Source organism: Polypterus senegalus, chromosome 9 (assembly GCF_016835505.1).
Source record: "Polypterus senegalus isolate Bchr_013 chromosome 9, ASM1683550v1, whole genome shotgun sequence".
Lineage (NCBI taxonomy): Eukaryota > Metazoa > Chordata > Cladistia > Polypteriformes > Polypteridae > Polypterus > Polypterus senegalus.
In genome coordinates, this window is record NC_053162.1 from 81,127,607 (window position 1) to 81,149,853 (window position 22,247).

Here is a 22,247-nt window from a genome sequence, read left to right on the forward strand (position 1 = left end):
CTGAAATGCCTCACAATTGGTACCGCCTCCTTCCCAAAACAGAAAACACCAAAAACCTAAAAACCTATCGCCCTATCACATGTCTCTCTACAACCTATAAGATCTTAACATCCATAATCATGTAAAGAGTTTAGAAAGACCATCCATAATCACTAAAAGTTTAGAAAGACCTGGAAGAAAATAACCTAATTTCCATGGAACAAAAAGGCTGTCGAAAAGGTAGCTATGGCTGCAAAGTCCAGCTTCTAATAAACAGTTCCATTATTGAGCAAGTGAAAATGAGAAAATGGGATTTGGTTTTGTTTATTTTGGGAGATGGACATCTGAGACAGAACTCTTTTAGCAGCAGTGTTCTTTTACCTTTTTTGAATATCATCCCAGGGTATCCTGTATTTACTCAACCTGAGAGGATTTACTTACGGTATATGCAAGTATATACAAGCATGCGCAGCAGAAAAAAGGTGGATGGAAATGGAATAGACAGCTAAAGCTTTATCTAAGAATAAACAGACCTCAAGTTCAAGATAAAGCCTGCTTGGAACAGATAAGTTAAAGAACAGATCTCCAGTGACCTGACACTGCTACATTGGTTCCAGCCAAGGGTAAAAGTGGGAGGGAAACTGCAAGTGAGATAGGCAAGGAGAACTCACTGATTCAAGAAGGTTCATTGGAACTGTGGATGGTTTTACTGTCTGTACTGTCAACTAGCTCCCGCGAGTCAGTGGCACCAACTCTTTTACTATTTCAAAGCATCCCCATATACATTAACAAACAATTTTTTAAGAACGTAGATTCGATCATAACTTTATTAATTTAGAATTTAAAATCTCCAAAGTGTGATCGTACAATGACCTAAAGCAGAAGGTGGCATGGCTCTACCTAACTTTCAATTTTATTACTGAATGGCACATATACAAGTTATAAAAACCTAGATATTAACACAAATAGATGAACACATATATGGTAAGCTTTGTCCACAATAGAAATAAAATCCTGCGGTACTTGTTTATATTCCTTTCTTTGTACCGCAGTGAATAAAAGTAATTTTCAATATACTAACAACCCAATTGACCTTCATTCAATCAGAATGTTGAACCAATGTAGGAAGCACTTCAAGATAGAGAAGTTTTTTCTGTGGTACACTACATAATAACCACTTTTTTCCACCCTCTTAAACTTACACAGTTTTTAAATTTGTGGGAAATGTATGGGGTTAAATCATTTAGAGATTTGTATATAGATAATGTCTTTGCAGCCTATGAGCAATTATACTTTAAATTTACATCACCATATGCACAATATTTCCACTATTTCAAACTTTGTTACATGAAATCTGCCCAATTTTCCTCACTTTTCACCTATTTCTATTCCAGAAGAAATATTGATCAGTCTTGAAGACTCAGGCAGCATTTCTATTATATATAAAAACATTTTAAAGTCCCTTCCTTTCAACATTTCAGAAAAGGAGTGGTAGGCAGTCATGCACAAAATAGACTATAGCTCCGTATGAGCAGGAGCCCCAAACAGCAACAGAAAAAGATAACATCGCAATCCTGTGGGACATGGCAATACAGACATATTGTGAGATAAAGGCCAACAGACCAGATATAGTCATTAAGAATAAAAAAGAAAAATGTTGCTTACTAATTGATATGTCCATCCCGACTGAAAGAAACACCTCAGTAAAAGTAACTGGAAAACTGTCAAAATATAAAGACCATGAAATCGAAATTGAACAGATGTGGGTAATGAAAGCCACAACAATACCAATAGTGAAAGGAGCCCTTGGACTTTTAAAGAAAGGAATGGAGAAATATATCCAACAGATCCCAGGCAACATTAAAATACAAGAATTACAATAGATCACACTACTCGGAACATATCATATTCTAAGTAAGACACTATACATTAAATAGGCTTTTACCTCATTTTAATTCCAGGCCCAAGAAAAGGTTCCAGTTATTATGTTGTATCCATCCATCCATTATCCAACCCACTACATTCTAACTACAGGGTCATGGGGTCTGCTGGAGCCAATCCCAGCCAACACAGGGCGCAAGGCAGGAAACAAACCCCGGGCAGGGTGCCAGCCCACTGCAGTATTATGTTGTATTATAGCCTGAAATCAAATGGAATAATAATAATAATATATTTCAGATATAGAGTGCCTTTCCCATTGAGATTTGGATTTGGGAAGTAACTGGTGAAAAGGTCTCAATCAGCAAGAGATAAGAAGAAGGCTAGACAGGAAGGTATGCACTGCAAAAAATGAATTCTAATCAAGTGAAAAGTATTTATATCATGACATTAGATCTTGTTTTCCTTATTGTAAGAATTACTGACCATTATTATTTACCAGTGACGGCACACTGCACGATTACATGCAGTGAACACACTTGACTTGAGCATTCCTAGTTTGTGTTGCAATTACTTAGTATGTTTTTCTTAATTTTTCACTTAAGCTGGCACTTAAGTCTTCAATCTGCCTCAAGAATGATTTAAGATACGAAGAGGTAGGGGAAGAGACGATGAAGGTGGTAAGGATGAGAACGGCGCCCGTACACATATGCCGCACGGCCGCCCTTTTGGCCACTGCTGAGAGTTGGTTCTACAATAAAATAAAATGAAAATAAAAAGAGGAATAACCTTGGAGGTCAATCATCACACCGAAAGCAAATAGTAGACATCACATAGCATATGTGTACCAAATTTCAGGTCAATAAATCAAACAGTTTGTGAGCTGCAGGTGATTTAAAATCCTGGACAGACAAATGGACAGCCATGGATACGTATTATATATAAAGATGATCTTTTATCTCATTTTATGAAATCTTGTCAAGTAAATTTAGCTTACCCCATTGGCAGATTGGTTTGCTAAATAAAAGCACATTTATTTAAAGTTTTTTTGTCTAGTTTTTGTATACGCAATTTTTCCGTGTACAGGATAGTTAGTTGCATTTGTGAGTAGACAGGGGCCACATCTGTGTAGGTAGGACTTGGAGGAATTAGGTGTCATGTTTATACCTGTAAATTTTATTTTAACCTGTTGTAATTGTTCCTTCTTTTGTTATTAAACCCCTCTTAATTTGCTACTGGATTTCCCCTAGCATCATGTTTTTAATAAAATAAAATGAAGTTACAAATTGTATTTCAGTACTTTTTGGTTCATACTTGCACTGGAGGCTTCTGATGTGTTGCGTGCTGGTGGGACATGTAAGTAAGAATTTCACTGTACTCTGCATACTTGACAGTCCTACTACTGCTACTACTACTTTTGTTAATACTTCAGTGTTTAGTTTCCTGGGATGCTTGGGGTCTGCACACTAGCTTCCTCTACAACCCACTAACTAAGACCTATCCATCCATCTTAAGACCAGCTTAATTAAATTTATAGTTGCAGAGGACAAAACCTGGCAAAACTGGGCACGTGGCTCAGTTCTGGACAGGGAGTCAGTCATTCACAGGCACTCACTCACATTCACACATATAGTGACAGTCCAGAGTCCTGTTAACCTAACATATTGTACACCTCTTTAGAACAACAGAGGATAACACAGAAAACATGAGAACTTCACAGGCTGAGCAACTGGGAAAAAAATATAGACTTTCTGCCCTGGAGCAGTAAGACTACACTGCTAAGCACTGCACCACCATGCTGTCCCATAATTTAAAACGTAAGAAACTTTTAGCAGACACACTTTGCATATCTGTGAAAGATTTGCAAGAAAAAAAATAAGAAAATGGTAAAAGGGTTATTACAAAAATGATATAATTGTGTGATTCATGTGCTTCATGCGATTATTTAGAGCATAATAATATTAATGCTCCTCAGACTTACAGCAGCATCCAGAGCATCTGAAACATGACGAATTGAAAAAAGAAAACAGAGGAAGACAAAAATTATGTGAGTTGTTTCAGAGTAGGAAATCAAAACAATTCACAATTTATACTGTATTATAAGTAACCTATGCATATAGACGACAGACACATTCTGTAGTTATTGCTAATTTATTATCATAAATAAACATGTTTTTTTTATTTTAATCATTCTCCATGGCTAACAGAATTATGATGTTTTTCAAATGCTGCTTGGCAATGGTGGGTATTTTTGCTAATAGTGTATATACATACAACAACCCACTAATACACATTTTAAATTTGTTAAGTACCTCTTCAATTAACTCATTTTGTTGAAGTGTTAGTAGCAGTCATACTAATTTAGATAGGATTTATATCTGAAATATCGAATAATGGTGTTAACAATTTATAAATAATAATGCACTTAATGTAAAAGCAGACGTGAGCTAAATGCAATATGAAGCTGAAAACATGAAACATTTTTAAGTTCAGGGTTATTGTAAAGTCTGCTTGTCACACATATCTGTAAAATCCAACTTTTCCGGGGTCCATAATGAAAACATCTTGTGGGAAGTAGATACTGTAAAAGTCTCTGTTTATTGTAATTTTATGTTAGAAAAATATTATCTTAAAAAGAGTCAACAGTAACAACAGCAGCACTTTTCAGTCTTATGTTCTATGACTGGCACTAATGAAGCCTGTTTTTACAATACACCATTTTTTGGGAATTACTGGTTGGAAAAAATTGTTTACTTTACTGGGATCTGCTGAATGCTTGAGCTCTGTTTCATGTGAGTATCCCCAGTTCATTTCTGCTTTAATGTTTGTCACAGATCAAATACAACCTATTTTCATTTCTAACATTGTATGTATACAAGTATGCATGGTGGAAATCTTGCAACAGGATTTATGGGTTTACATTTTGTTCTTGTTCCCATGTATAACATTAATACACATTTTATATACCTAAATCTTTAGGTTTACTGACTGAGAGGGTGCTTGATATTGGTTTTCCTACTTTGAACAACATAAATACATGGTATACATGGTTATATTTATTTGGACCTCCAGGGGATTTTCAGATCTTTGGCAGGTTACATTATCTTACTTTATTCCCACTATAGCTAAGAAGACTGAAAGCCAACTGAAGATGTGTTATGTTGTAGATGCCAGGCCTCAAAGTCCTCTTCTGCCACTAAAGTCAACATAAAAGAGACCACTTTCTGCAAGACACCCTCATTACACAGATCAGCACAGGCAGACAAAACAATAACATGCTGTATGTAACATATACACTGATGGAAAAAGTGATGAAAAGAAAACGAATCAGCACAAATCATTAACAGTAGTTGTGTGACATTACTTCAATGTTTTGTGAGATCACCTTCGGCAGTTACTACTCCTTGACACCAATGTGACATAGGTCCAATGAGCTGCTGAATCTGAAGTTGTAGGATGTAAATCTATTCCTGATGAATGGCGGATGAAGGTACTGGTCATTAGCTGGCAGAAGGTGACATTTGTTTGGTTGGTAGATATAAAACGATCTCTTAGAAAACCATTATGATGTGTCAGACCTGCTCAAGAACATCCACATCATGAATGATTATTTGACTAGCCAGTCTTCTAAAAACTTGCTTGCAGTTGGGACGCATTAGATGGGCTTAGTCCATAGTGGCTGGTGGCCATGACACCTGACATGCCTGTTGGCAGCATGCCAGTGATCATCTCCTTTGCTTCTGATGACATTTTGAGGCATTGTGGAATGGACATAAGAAGTGGGGCCTTTGTCTTGCTGTGATTTAAGCTCTGAGGTAAAGCCTTTTTAAAAGTGACCTACCAGGAATGGGTTGAAGTGAACCTAAAAATCTTTTGTTTTTGGCATTTTGCAGTGCTTCACTGATCAAGCTGTATTACTCATCAGTGAGTCAAAAAAATGAACAGCTTTTTGTGATTGAATGTAAGCAATGTTGCATTCTTTTTCCCATCAGCAAATAATGCAATATATAAAGCTCAAAATCTGTGTCTGTGTATGTATTTACATGTATGTCCAGTATACAAATCCACACCTTTGGACCAATCTTCGTTAAAATTTGCACAATTCCCTCATTTGATTAGGTTAAGACTATACACTGACTCACCACCAACCCCGATCCACGAGATACCTTCATTTTTTTTTTTTACTATAGCCATCTGGTGGGCAGATTGGCAGACAAACAGAAAAGAGGTTAAATTTACATACTCCTTCAATATTGGGTGCTACTTATATATCTGTATAAATAACAGAACAAAACACAGAGTGTAATTTCATCCAACATCCACCAGAGGGCTGCAATGTCCAATGAGTAAAGGCAACAAAAAGCACAAAAAAAGAAGGATGTAAGGACTAGAATGTTTGATGAACAAAGGCAACAATACACACAAAACAAGAAAATCAAGGGCTAGCATATCAGGTTCCTAACTGCATGATTTTATCAAAACAGACTCACCATTGTACCATTCTGTCCATTTTAATAAACAGATGTGTTGCTGAGATATTAATATATATTGTAAGACATGCAAGCATATTGAGTGGCAAATGTGGACTGATTTAAGAGGCAATGCAGGAAGTGGGAAGGGTTACACAAATTTTTACCCAGGCATGAGGAAGTACCGCCTGATGATTACAGACATCATAGCTGCTACACTCTGAGTCCACCTCTTTTAGTCATCAAACCATAAAATTAGATGCTAATGGGAAGTCAGTGACCACCAGACCCTCAAGGAAGAACAACTGTGTTGTCCTTAGTGCCATATCTAAAAATTAAAATGAATTGTTCCTTCCTTGTTTTTGCTGTTTCCAGGATGAAGAAACAATTAAACAGGGATTCACAGATGGGCCTAATCTTCACAGGTTTCTGTTTGCTTATTTCATTATATATACAGTTTGTATATTTACAGTATATACGCATATATATTGTGGTTGGCAGGAGGCGTTCCAGCTGCCCAAACACCGAACACACAGGCTAGGACACAAGTGTATAAAATAAACAAGAGGATTTATTGTGTTAAACCCTTCCCCAGGAAGCATTTCCCACAGCACAAGCACAAGTCTAAAACACAAGCACAAAGCAATTCTTTGTGTTTGTGTTTTTTCTTCCTCTCTCTCTCTCTCTCTCTCTCTCTCTATCTCTCTCTCTCTCCTCCACTCCTCCTATCAAGATTTGTCTTCCTTCCTCCGACTCCCTGAATGAATGCAGCATGCCTCATGTATGTTGCACCTGGGAGTACTTCCCTTAGGCCTATTAGCATGGTCCGGGAGTGGAAGCCCAACAAAATAGGGCTTTGGTGTGTGGGGAATGCCATCTAGTGATAAGAGGGAGATAATTCCCTTTGCAAATTCTCTTCCCAGGTCTTTCTATTATGAAGATGTCCTGGCCATCAAGGAGGATGGTTTATTACCCAGACAGGAAGCCAAAGTAGAACAACAGATGAATTGTTGAACTGGATGAAATGATAACTGTGTGCCCAGCCTGTATAAAATAATAGATGAATCAGCAGAAGCTGGAACTTGGGGCAGTTCCATCCCCTATACAGTAGGTGGCAGTGGTCTTTGTGTGGCAGCCTAGTTGGGGCTCCCGCAGGGGTGCTTGGGAGTTGGAATTTGGAAGTGCAGCCCTGTCAGGGTCCCTGGGTGCTGACAGAGGGTGCTGTCAGGGGAGGACTTCCCTACTTTCTTTATGTCCTGGAATTCCTTCCAGGGAGACGCAGGATAGCACTGGAAGCATTCCCGGGCCCGGCTTAAAAGGAAGCCTGCTGCCCCACATCAATAAGCCAGAGCTGGGAGGCAGTGGGCAGAACTCAACGGAGGAAGAAAAAGGAGTAATTGCATTTTATAAATGTGGCTACATTTGGAGATGTGATTGTTACAAAGGGGCTGTGTGTGAATAAATACACTTTATTTTATCACAACAATATGTTGGAGATTACTGTGTCTTATGTTTGGGACTCAGTTTGCGCCCCCTTGTTGTCAAAATATATAAAATAACTAGCTTTTACCTGTGACTTCTTCCGCGCTGGACTCTGTTTTAATATACTTTTTTTCGGAAATATATATATGAAGTTATAGTTATTGCCCATGACTTTCTTCGCGTGGAATTTCTGATGCCGTGGGAGTGTAAATATTTAATTGCTTTTTAGAGGATTTCCTTATAAATAATATTTTTTGTTTCTTTATTGGGCGGCTCTAATATTATCAGGCTCGTGGGCGAACTTAAGCGTGAGCAAGCTACGTAAAACTGACCGTGGGAGAAACAATCTTCTCCTAAATCTACTCCAGGGTATTTCAATGTTTGTCTTAAAGTCAAAGGGGAGGTCATTGGATATTAGAGGAATGCAGGCATGAACACTTTTTCTCCTTGAGCACACCCAGTCAAAATAATGGCTTCGATTAAATTTTTATGCAGGGCTTTGACTTGCAGTCTAGTGCCATTGCACAGTTTCGTTGGTTTTAAATTCCAAAGGAGCATTACGGGTGTGCCCTTCCGCAGAGTAAGCCTATGGTATGGAAGACCCGGTGGATTAAGGGAATTTAAAAACTCTACCGGATAGTTAATGGCTTCATCTGCATTACAGACAGTGTCTTTCAACAACAACACCAACAACATTTATTTATATAGCACATTTTCATACAAAAAAATGTAGCTCGAAGTGCTTTACAAAATGAAGAATAGAAAAATAGAAGACACAATAAAAAATCAACATAAGTCAACATTAATTAACATAGAATAAGTAAGGTCCGATGGCCAGGGTGGACAGAAAAAAAAAAAAACTCCAGAGGCTGGATAAAAAAATAAAATCTGTAGGGATTCCAGACCAAAAGACCACTCAGTCCCCTCTGGGCAATCTACCTAACATAAGTCAAACAGTCCTCTTTGTATTTAGGGTTTTCATGGAAGGACTTGATGATGAAGGTCACGTAGACCTTTGGCTTTCAGTCCATCAATGTTGGAGCATCATGATGCTTTGAGTAGGTGGTGGTGGCACAGGCCGCCACCACAAAGAAACCGGAAAAAGAAACAGAAGAGAGAGTTGGGGTCAGTACGGATTTTGGAGCCACCATGAATAGTTATTGTGATGAATTGAACATACAGAGTATCAGTATTAAGTTAAAGTGAAGTTATGAGAAGGCCATGTTACAGTAATGTGTTTTCAGCAGTGTTTTAAAGTGCTCTACTGTATTTGCCTGGCGAATTCCTATTGGCAGGCTATTCCAGATTTTAGGTGCATAACAGCAGAAGGCCGCCTCACCACGTCTTTTAAGTTTAGCTTTTGAAATTATAAGGAGACAATCATTTGAAGGTTACGATTTGGAATATAACGTGTCAGACATTCCGATATATAAGATGGAGCGAGATTATTTAAGGCTTTATAAACCATAAGCAGTATTTTTTTCGACTTGTAGACCATTTCTTCTCCATCAAAGGACTTCAACAACATGTCATTAATGAATGCAGCTTGATCATTTTTTGGAGACAAAATGGCCCGTTCACAAAACCATTCTATAGGCTTATTCTGTATTTGAGTATCCCCTTCCTCATTCCATGCATGCACACCATGTCGTTCGCCCCTCTTTTCAGTGGCAAGAAACATATTGGAGTGTCCCAATTCACCCCCTTAGGGATGGAATTTCAAAAAATCCTTTCTTTGTGGTTATCCATGTCATTATAGGAATCCAATGTCAAAATTTCAGCCCTTTAGGTCCAGCAGTTTGGTCTGTGCGTTGTCTGTCAGTCAGTCATGGAGCTGTTTTATATATATAGAAAAACTGTTCCTGAATCTTGTGATGTGAATGCAAATGGTCCCTTACTATCTGCCAGAAGGAAGAAAGGAAAAAGTGATTGTGCGGGATGGCTGCAACTGTAGTCATATAGGATAAGCATTCTCAACAACTTACAAATTTGATCTGCATAATCCCATTTACTGTAATTCTGGTAGGTATATAAGAACAGCACAAGAAACCTTCCATTCTGTATTTTAAAAAGCATAATACCTAATCCTATTGTAAAAATCTGAAGTGTCATACTTAGGATAAGATAAGCTTTTTAATGCACCCCTCTGTAATTTGTTTGAGATGTTCAATATTTGGACTGTGGGAGGAAACCGGAGCACCCAGAGGAAACCCACGCAGACACAGGGAGAATATGCAAACTCCACGCAGGGAGGACCCGGGAAGCGAATTCAGGTCTCCTGATTGCGAGGCAGCAGCGCTACCTCTGCACCGACCCTGTAGTTAGGATATAGCAGGTTGGCTAATGGATGGATGGATGTTTAATATTAGGTGCACTGCAGTTTTATTTTCACTAAATTGCTTCATTTGTCTTCACTAAACAAATCAGTCATGGCAACACCTTGTAAAATGTTTAAACAAAAAATAATAACTTCAGGATTTACATATTATTTTTAAGATGAATTCTTTACATTTTATGTGAAAAGAAAACTTATCCCCTAGTAAAATTAATTTACCTAAAAGTAATCTCAGTGTCCACTTAGTTTAAAATGTAAATCATTGAAAAAGTTAAAAACATCTTTAGTTACTTATTCCTGAGCATTACTTGCCTAACATCTGCTCTTGGTTTTCTAGGATTAATTAATTACATAATGAAAGGGCACAAGGTAAACGCTAGGATTACTGAATGAACTAATGGTCAATCAGGCTGTCTGCTACAGCTAGACTGTAATCAGACTTTAATTGATATATTTACTTACACTGAACCGTGTAAAAACTTATAGCAAGGAAAAATATATTGTTTATTTTCAATAGCAGTACTATCTCACTGGGATGGCCATAATATGATTTGAACATATTTACACAAGAGTGCTCGGGTTTTTTTCTTTTACACAGAATTATTGTAAACACTCAAGAAATTGTATAGATAACTGTATCTTATGTCAATTGGTTTATGATATCTATCTAAGACAATTTGTCTGTTAAAAATTATATTAACTAAACTACTGATGCAAGTTAAGTCTTGGTATGGCTTAAAGACAAAAAGCATGGTGACTTGTATGCGTGATGATCAGCAACCCTGCTGTTCTTTTCAAGTCTCCTACTTAGTTTCACAACTGTCAGCAAAAATCAAAAAGGTGTCGGTGCAACGGGCTAAGGAACAAAAACACTTGATTCAGGAAGACTGTACAATTTTTGCCTGGTTTGATGAACTTAGATCCCTGCTGCTTTAGTGACAGAAGAACTAGAATATGGGAAAAGTCCATTCTGCTAGATACCAATAATGATGACAGTGTAACAATGCAAGCTTTGTTTTTATGTCGCACACCAGTTCTTCAAATAATTACAGCACATTTTGAACACCACGTGATATTTGAACATCTTTGCTGATCAGCTGAATCATATAATGGCAATGGTGTCCCTCCCTCTCTGTGAATTGATTATTACAGAAAAATAATTCTCCATGAATCAAGGTAAGAAAATCCCAAAATGGCTGTAAGAATGTGACAGTGAATTCACTTTAATACAATCACCAGATTTCAAAATAATCAAGAATCTGTCAAATAACAAAATCAGAACAACTAATCAGAATTGAGATCCACCACAGGTTAATCTGCAACAAATACAGGACTCAAAGGGGATGATATGGACAAGCATCCCCTTGTTGCATTTTTGGCACATTGTTGAGACTGTTGCTCTGTCCAATTTAGGCCACTTAAAAGTCCAAAAAATGCAGACCAGATGGCTAATAAGTAATTGTACACCAAATATCATGAATGAGAAAAGGTCCACATCAGAAGACAACACTGCTTTTATATTACATTTGTACAAAAGATACTTTGCCTGTAGCACAACAGGAGATTTATAGACAGATAGTCATGTGTCATAGAAGTGGTTCTGGTCCACATTACTCACAGTGGCACTGGTCTATACCCACTTTTGTTCTGGTTTTCTCTAGATACTGCCAACAAGTGTTAACTGAATCAATTCACAGTCAAGAGGCAAACTTCAGAGGCTTAGTGAACATAATAACAATGAATTAAAATAATTACATTGGATCTCTACCAAACCCAACAATCCACATTTCATCTTAATGTGCCTAAGGGACTACATTTCAATATTGTACACAAGGACATATCAGTTAAAATATTTCTTACTGAAGGATCTAAAGGATCTATGAACACTATTTTATTTGATGTTAACTTGAAGTTAAACCCACTAAGTTAATGTATTTATTAGTAGCAAATAATTCAGATTTTAACACATCAGAATCCAATTGATAGCTTGTAATTTGTATTTAACAGTGAAAATGCAAAAATAATCCCAATCTTGAAAGTAAAAGTATATTATTTTCCTGTATTTTCTGCTTCCCATCTGGAAGATTCTTCATTTCAAAGATGCAGCTTTTGCAATATAATGTGAACCACTAAATAATTGATTTCATTATGTATAAAGAACAAAAAATGTTATTAACTATCCTGGCTTTGTTTTTACAAGGCAATCAATTTCAATAAAATGAAATTAGATGAGTGCTTTATATATTTGACAAATAGATAATTGGCCTTACTTAACCCTGACCCACAGATGACACTTAGCTAAGTTATAATCTTCTTAGAATTATTGAAGCATTCAATTAACCAGATTAAAACCATACAGTCAAGAGGCAAGCTCCAAATTAAGCGATGTATCTGTTCATTGAATTCTTTTCAATTATCTGAATAGATACGGTATGTTGGGGAAATATTAACTGTGATGTCATTTTTCACTTATAAAATCTGCTTGTAATCACAGTTTAAGCTTTTGTTTTCTCTCAAAACACACAAATATCACTTTGATCATTCTGCTTTCAGGATTTGTAACTGACAAGCAAATATTGGTACAGTATTTTACTATGGTACTGTGTAGTCTTAAACGATACACAGAAAAATGCCATACATTTTAATGTAATCTCACTCAGCACCCCCAGTGAGAAAGCAAAATCTTCTGGAAACATAATCTCTGCTCTAGACTAATTTGATTAATGCATCCCTCTAAAGCTGGACTTAATCTTAAACCCTACTGCAATTTAAGTGAAAGGCAGTGGTGCTAATATTGTCACCTAGTAATTTTCTTCACTTCAGTCAAACAAAGGAGCAGTGCCAGAATCTTAATGCCTGTTTAGCTGGTGTTTCCTTTCAGTTTTTTCACTATCGCGTTTCTCCTTTGCTAGAAAACGCAGTCAGAATAGTATGACATATTTACACAGTTTAATATAGCCATCTAATTTCATGAGGCAATATAAAAGCTCATTTAGCAGGATAAACTAATAATACATATTATCCATAAATTAACATACTCTATTTTAACTTTATTAATTAATCACTTTTATAGGAGTACATGTCTTAAATGTTTTGTTTTGCTTTGTTTACTATAAATTAAGTTTTATGATGAAATAAGAAATCTATATTTTCTGGCAACCATTTAAAATAAATTAATATCATAAATTGTCTCTCCAATATTACCATTGCAGCATTTAGACTGTATGACTAGAAGTGTGTTGATTTTGCTTTGTTAATTATTTCTATTGTTATAAACATAAAAATAGCATTTAAACTGGAGTTGGTTCCAACTTCCAATTTCTGCTTGAATAAGCTCAGGGTCTTGCAGCTTGAACTAAACAATTTTGACAAATGGATGTATTAATACAAATGTAGATCAACTTGTATGTTATCCAGATTTGGATCCTGCCTTCTGTTCAAAACTGATAGGACAGTCTTTAACACCCCATCACCTTTTATTGCACTCGTAAAAATTGGGAGTGGTCTCTCCTAGATTTTCTTGTATACTCAGATATGGGGATGGATATTTGAGAAGTAAACCACAAGAAAATGATTTTATTTTAAAATTATGTACATTAAAGAATCATCAACAACAAAACAAATCAAATTAATCATATGTTGAACAATTATTATAAAAATAAAGTTGCATGAATGAAAGGTTAGTGGAAATAGCCAAAAGGTTGATAGAAATCTACGTTTTACACCTAATACTTGTATGCAAAATTTGGTTGAACCAACTTAAAGCATTCTCTGGTTATCATGTTTACATGCACACACAGAGACATAATTCCAAAAATGGTATTTTCAGACTGAGAGATTCATCAAAATCTCAAAATGGAATTTTTGGAGGATTCCAATACTTTCTCTATACCTTGTATACAAGAAAGTCAGGGAAGTCTAAAACGTTGAGATTCATCAAAAACTCAACATTGAATTTTTGGTCAATTACAATACTTTCCCTATACTTCATATACAAGAAAGGAAAATAAAGATGGTTAATATACAACTATGATGCAGTGATGCTGTATGTCCTCCAACACGAGTAATTAAAGATAAATAAATGTTATATGTTTGGCTGGCACCTTCCTTCAAGGTAACTTAGAAGAAGCACTTGGAGCACTAAGAAGGTTGAATGACTTGCTCAGGCAGGGATTGAACTGGCAGCTTTATGCTTTGGATTCCAGTATCTTAGCCAGTACTTCAAACTGACAGCATAGCATAATACAAAATGCTTGAAATCTTGCATATGGATGACTTCTGCCATACACTGAGCTCTACCATCATAGGCTTCATTCACATTACAAGCCTCACTGTTCATTTCCGATTTTTTGCTCAGATTGGATTTGCCTGTCTTGATGGTTCACATTAAGTACAAGTGACCTGTACTTAACTATAATGTGAACGCATTCCTCCTCCAAAACAGCACACATGTGCACACCGATACATTTGTGCACGAGTCATCTGCGTCACCATCAACAAAAATCTTCATATTCATTAGATGACTCATGGGATTAAAACTAACGAAAGGAACGAGTAAGTAGCTAATGTGTGCATCGAAGTTTGTTCTGGAAGACGGCAAACGGTTCATTGGCTGTACATGTTTAGGTCGAGAAGGTGAAAAAACTCAGATGGCTAGATGTTTCTGTTTATGCAGCTATTGCAGGCACTGCTGCACCAAGAGATGAGTGGGTACAAAGAAGAAGCCAGCAAGGTTGGGGCCGTGACTGCTGTCACAGCTATAGTTTTCCTCCATTGTTGTTTTGCTATGCTAGCAGAACTGGTAGATGATAGACAAATGAATTTTGACCATTCTCATTCATGTCACTTGGCCATGAATCGGATATGTATCCAATCTTGGACCACCTATGAAATGCATACAAATCTGATTCGAAAAGATGGGATTTCTTTGTCCACACAGCCCTGAAAACATCAGGTTTGTGTCATATTAAATCAAAAAACTGGAATTTATTCACTTCAGTCTGGTAACGTGAACATAGCCACAGTCAACATTTGTGCCCCTACAGTAGTGAAAAGGAAAAAAGCAGGTTCCCAAAATCAATGAATAGGTGGTTTAAAAAATATACTGGGAAACAAAATATAATTTATTTGTCACATGAATCAATATACATGAATTTTACAGTATTCACATATCAGTAGAGTGTTGTACCGTGTTAGCCATAGATTGATACATTTAGTTAGTCAAAAAAAGGTGTCATTTCACCCTACTTTCTCCAGTATTCACATATCTAATCAGACTTTATCATGCAAACATTTTAAGTGACATGCAATTAAAATTTACAATAAAGGTATATTTACACTGCATGAACATGCTAGGAGCGTCTCAACTAAAAGATATTTGACCTCAGAAATATCCCCCTTAACTCTTTGAGAGCTGAATATTTTTTCAGAAAAACTCAGTTTTCTGAAAAGCAAGCAAAGCAATGGTTTCATACATAAATCTACATAAAATGTATGTTGCTGCGTGCTGTGGCTGCTGTCGTCACCTGTATGGTATCTCAAACAGCAGCAGTTGTATGGGGGTGGCATGATGGCCAGAAGAAATGTTCGACGGGTCGGCTGCCTGGCTGTCTTCGCACGGAAAGTGGTGGCAGTTGCAGTGAGACGTAATCTGGTTTGTACCTCTGGACATTGTAAGTGGCTGTCCTTCCAAGCAAACATTGCTGTAGGTGGATCAGCTAAACAAACGTGTCCAGCACCATGACCAGCCATGGACTGATCAGCTGACTTCGTTTTCGTTCTCTATCTCCAAATCATTTGCATCAAAATCAGAGTTCGATTCAGTGATAATATGCAAAACGTTGTCTGTAGAGTATTTTGCTTTAAGCATTCGCTTTTGTCTCTCATCAGATGTCGATGCCATTTTAAAGGTTGTTTGCTCTTTGCTACTCATACATGTGCAAGGAATCAAGGTCAAATCAACGAAGCTAACTTTTCTTCTAGCAAAGAGAGTTGAACTAAAACGTAATGGCGAGTTTTGTGAAAGTTTACAGCTGATTACCGTCCTCTAACCCTGAATTTCGACAAAATTCAACATCCACCCTAAAAGAGTTGAGGGTCCAGCAGTGTTCAGCAAGTATACTGAGACTCCACTTGCCTTGGTATTGTTTTTCTGTTTCAGAAATGTCCTGATGAAACCTTTTGCCATGCTTTTTACCGACCTCTCTGAGAGGTACCGAGAAAAAGTCCAGATGAGAATTTTGGTAATGAATTTTTAAAGATGCTAACACTTAGATGCTTGGACATGGACATCTAATCACCAAATGGCATGGACCTGTGCTTCAGACAGGGAGCAGGTTCCTGTCTCTACATGTCCAAGGTGTTACAGCCTGCAAACTCTACCATAACAGACTTATTTTATGCCCTTCTAGAAAAGTATAAAATGTTCACAAACAGTAATAAAAACATTTTAATCCTGAATGTAACTTTAAAAAACATGTACATCTTAATAAGGGTATGTTAACTGAACTACTATATACAGTAATCCCTCCTCGATCGCGGGGGTTGCGTTCCAGAACCCCCCGCGATAGACGAAAATCCGCGAAGTAGAAACCATATGTTTGTGTAGTTATTTTTATATATTTTAAGCCCTTATAAGCTCTCCCACACTGTTAACATTATTAGAGCCCTCTAGACATGAAATAACACCCTTTAGTCAAAAATTTAAACTGTGCTCCATGACAAGACAGAGATGACAGTTCTTTCTTACAATTAAAAGAATGCAAATAGATCTTCTTCTCTTCAGGAGCAGAGAATTTCAGAGGGAGAGAGAGAGAGAGAGCTCGCAAAGAAAAGCAAACAATCAAAAAATCAATACTTGTGCTTTTAAGTTTGCCGCGGCATTTTTAGAGGAACGTTAGTATCTTCTAAGCAAACAGCCTCTGTGCAAACAGCCCTCTGCTCACATCTCCTCCGTCAGGCAGAGAGAACGCAGAGAGAGAGAGCGAGGTTAAAGCAACAATCAAAAATCAATACGTGTGCTTTTGTGCTTTTAAATATGCCGAGCACCGCAATAAAGCAGCATTTTTTTAGAGGAGCGTCAGTATCTTTTAAGCAAACAGCACCTCTGCTCACACCCCCTCCGTCAGGCGCAGAGAATGTCAGAGAGGGTGAGAGAGAGGCAGAGACAAGCAAACAATCAAGCACTGCGCGGGAAGCATATCTTATAGCATTGAGGAGTTTTAGTTAATATGTAATACATGCTCTGATTGGGTAGCTTCTAAGCCATCCGCCAATAGCGTCCCTTGTATGAAATCAACAGGGCAAACAAACTGAGGAAGCGTGTAGCATAAATTAAAAGACCCACTGTCTGCAGAAATCCGCGAACCAGCGAAAAATCTGTGATATATATTTAGATGTGCTTACATTTAAAATCCGCGATAGAGTGAAACCGCGAAAGTCAAAGCGCGATATAGCGAGGGATTACTGTATACAACCTAAAAAAAGACTTAATTCAAAAGCTATTTGTGATAGAAAAACCCTGAGTACATTTCCAAATTCAACATGAAAAAGTACTTTTAACACACACCTACGTTCTTACATGACAGAATCTTTGTTGACCATTTAATAGATAAACTAGTCAAGATTTAGTTAAATAAAGCTACATCTAACTTGTGATAGGTGAGTCTTCAAATTCATTCATTATGAAAACAATTATATTAATCCAAGCATAAGTGTAGCCCTTTAAGATAAAAATCTCACATACAAGTTACTCATTTTTGCATTGCAGAGATCACAGGCCACGTTTTTAGTGGGTAAGGCAAGCAGAATCCAATGCTTCTTTTAAGAGGGTGCAACCTTAAGCAGATTTACTACTAATTCATATCATGTATGAGATTTTATAAAATGAGCAGTAATGCATGCCATGCTGCTCATAGCCCTTCATTACTGAGTAAGGTAAAAAGTTTTTTTTCATACATTGAAAAATATATAAATACAAATCTTTGCTTCAGTCTTATTCTGTAAGGTTATTATTTTTTTATTTGGTGGTTAATACAATTCAGATCCTTGAAGGAAATTTACACTATTGTATCTGTAAATTTTACAAATGCTTTCACTGATTAGTATAAATTTTGAAAGGAGATTACAGGGAGTGGATAATGTCTGTTACACATAAAGCCCAGCAAAAAGCTTTTGTTTTAAAGAGGTGGCTGTGCTACAGTCAAATAAATCAATAAGTCTTTGTGAGATCTTCATATCTTAAACAAAAGAAAAAGTCAAATTTACAGTTAATGGAAAGAGCTTAGGTGTCTGATATATTGGAATATTATTCTAGTTTTCAAAACTGTGGGCAGTCCAGACCCAGTTAAGTAATGAGATGTACAGTACGCATAATGGAAGTGGTGATCAGGAAAGAATTGGACAGACATTTCTAAATGACAGAAACCACTTGAGGAATAACAGAGAGTTTTCATGGAAGGCTGCACATATTAGTCAAACTCGCAAGACCTCTTCAGTTGGATAATTTTAATTTTCAAATGCCTTCAATAGACACCACTAAATGACTTTCACCATAAAAAGAATTGGCATCTTTTTTAGATAGTTCCAAGGGAGATATGGGTTGTTTTTTTTGTTGTTTTTATTTTGAGTTGCTCTGTGTTTACTTTTTTCATGTATATCAAAAGAACCTACATTTGATATAGTTTTCTCTTTGCAGCATAAATTCTTGGTTTGCGGTCATGTCAAGTACAAATCTATCCATCCATCTCATAACCTGCTTAACCAGGACAGGCTTGCAGTGCAGCTGGAACGTATCCCGGGAACCACTGCACAAAAGATAAGAATAATCCCTGAACTGGGTTCCAGCCCATCAAAGGGCAAACACACACAGGCATACACACACTCACATACACACCAGGGCCAACTTTAACACAGATTCACCTAACCTGCATGTCTTTGGATGGCTGGGAGAAAATGGTAGCACACCAAGGAAACCCATGCAAACACGGGTAGAACAAGCAAATTCTAGGCAGGGTGCACCTAGAACTTGATCCCCTGTCTTCTAGTTGAGCTACCACTGCACCACCATGCAGAATGCATCTAATGGTCACAAAACATACCATTTAAAGATTGGCCTACCAGCACTCTTTGATGCTTTTATAAATTAAAAGACATTGATGATCAGCCTGTATATCACACTGTTTAGTTTTTCATTTACTATTTAAAAATAACTCATCAATAAACAATACTGTTCATATGAAAAAGTGCAAACAGAATTATTATTACAAGAAACATAATCTGTACAACTTGTAATAAAAAATAAGAAGAATCCTATAAAAAGTGTCATTCCTCAATTTCCTGAATCTGCTTTAGCTCATTCTGGGTTTGCAGAGAGCTGTTGCTAATGCCTTCAGAATTAGGTATAAGACAGGGAAAAGCCTTGTGTGAGATGCCAGTCCAGCTCTCCCTCATAAAGTGCCATTTTAAAGTAACCAAATAACATGACGTATATGTGAGAGGAAAAGCTTAGTAAGGCAAAGTAAATGCACACATGTGGATATCAAAAAAAGTACACGCGAACAGAGTCCTGGGGCCTAATGCTGTGTGAAGAATTCACACTATAACATGGCATACGGACAAAAGCGGAAATGTACGTACGCGCAAAAAAATCCACATGCACAAATCTGTGCGAACACCAACTTCCATGTTCTTCCGCTACATAAATCCCAGTCAGCGTGAAAAGTAACGCATGTGCACACGCCTGCTGTCCCGCCCGTCTCCCCCCAGAATTACGCCACTTTCATTATGCAAATCAATATACAGTAAATAGCCCTTAAGCTCAGCGTTCTGTGAAAAGGCAATGGCAAAAGCACAGGGAGAAATAGAAAAAGTTCAGCGAAGTTCCTCAGGTGGAGGCAAGGAGAAACATACTATTATTAGTTTAAACAGTGGTATAAACAACAAAAGGAAGTTGATTGAGTCACAGAGTGTCAAAAAAACTCGAAAGCTCAAGTTCACAAAGTTGCACAGTGCCCGAAATAAAAAAGAAGTTGTCAGATATCAAAGTCGCCTTGAAAAGGTGAGTCGTAGCCCACCATCTGAGTGTTATATGAAAGCTTATTAGGGTACAGAGAAAAAAAAATAGGCACACAGTGGGAAAAAAACACGAAATGTCAACTTTAATCTCTAAACTTCCACTTTAATCACATAGTTTATTTTGTCATTAAAGTAGAACAGCATAAACTTAATCTTAACATCGTTTAATTTACTAGTTTCTCAAATCCCATCGCAACAAAAGTAGCACGTTAAATGCTTTGTTTTGTATTTGGTCTGTTATATGATCTATGTGTGTGAATCACTACCTGCTTCTTAAACAGGCTTTCTCTTCATCCGACAGGACACAGAATCCATTACATTTGTGATATTACAACTCTCTGAATAATTAAAATACTGAGATGTATACTTAATATCATTTTCATGATGGTAGGAGTTAAAGCATGTTATTAAACATGGGAACATTCCTTTTCTTTCTCTAAGTAACCAATCGCCACACAATCGGCTCTGTAATAGACATTAAGCCATCTGTAAGCTTAGAATGCCGATTCTTCAAAACTTTTAAGGAACATTGAAATATCTTCATAGTACATGTTTTATTATTCCATCTATCTATCCTTCCATTGTTGTGACAGCCCCAGCAAGAATACAGAGCAAGGCAGGAACAATCCATGAATTGAGCGCCAGCTCCTCGCCAGTGCTACGGCACTGTGTCTTCACATGTTTAATTATTAACAATATAGATTATTTTAATGAAATTAAAGTTTTATCTGTATAATGTAATAAACATATTTTGCTGAATTTCATCTTAAAAATTATATTGTCATCATATGTAAATGCGCGTTTCTTTAAAGTGGCTCAGGTTGTGTAATATTATAACTGTGTCGCAAGTTTACAGTGAGGTGATTGTACTAATAAGTACAAATAGTTCTACAAGGACCACTTGATGGACTGATTGAGTGCGTTTATAGTTATTGGGATGAAACTGTTTCTGAACTGCGAGGAAAGACTCTGAAACGTTTGCCGTATGAGAGCATTTAAATAGACAGCATGGCTGAGGTAGCGTGTGCTTGATGCTGTATACCGATAATTCCCTTTCTGATCAGTTGCTGTAGAGCTGTGATTCCCCACTCAGATACAGTGATATAAATACTCTGAGTGGTTCAGTGAGAGTAATATGGAAAAAGATGATCCGCTGTAGCAACCCCTAACGGGAGCAGCTGAAAGAAGAAGAAGAAAAAGGTGCAGTGAGAGTAACAACGCTAAAGCAGCTATGATATTTAGAATAGTTTGACCATTCTGTGAACCATTATATTGTTACAGGTTAATTACAATCAAAGCATTAAACTAATAAACAGTATGCGGTTAATTTCAGTGTATTTATAAAGCCACGTCAGGGATGTGGATCTAAAAAAGAAAGGGAAACCACACTGGAACAGTAGCACTGCTTTGACGCTGGGTGCCACCAGTTTGCAAAACCGAGTGAAGAACTTGCGTACTCCAGGGTTGGAGCTTCCTTGGAAATGTGCATGGCTTTACACCAACTTTAGGTTTTATACATCGCGATTTGAACGTGGAAACATTTTGTGTGTACACACCGTTATACATGAGGCCCCTGGTCTCTAGTGTTTTAAAATTTGATTTCTTTGTGTAATAAAAAAGGTTAACATTCAGAATATGTGAGGCTTAAAATATAATTATAAATAAATAATATGTTGGTGAGATAGGCTGAAGCTCTGCCATCTTATCAGGTTAAAGCATTATCAGAAAATGGACAGATAGAATGGACATAAGAATTATGATTCACATTTGCCTAACAAATATAAAGGATTTCTTAGATCTTCACTGCTAAAAAAGCGATTCTATTTTTTTTTTCTTCTCTAACCATTCCTCAGTGCTAAATACTGATTTCAGATACAATCTTGTTTTGTTACTAGCTTCATATGCATATCACAGTATTAATCAATATTTATGTAGCTTGGTTTTACATTGAAAATTTTGGAAAACAAAAAACAAACTGTTATCTTTGGCAGCAATGTTTAACATCCTTCCTGTTCTTCATAATTGACTGT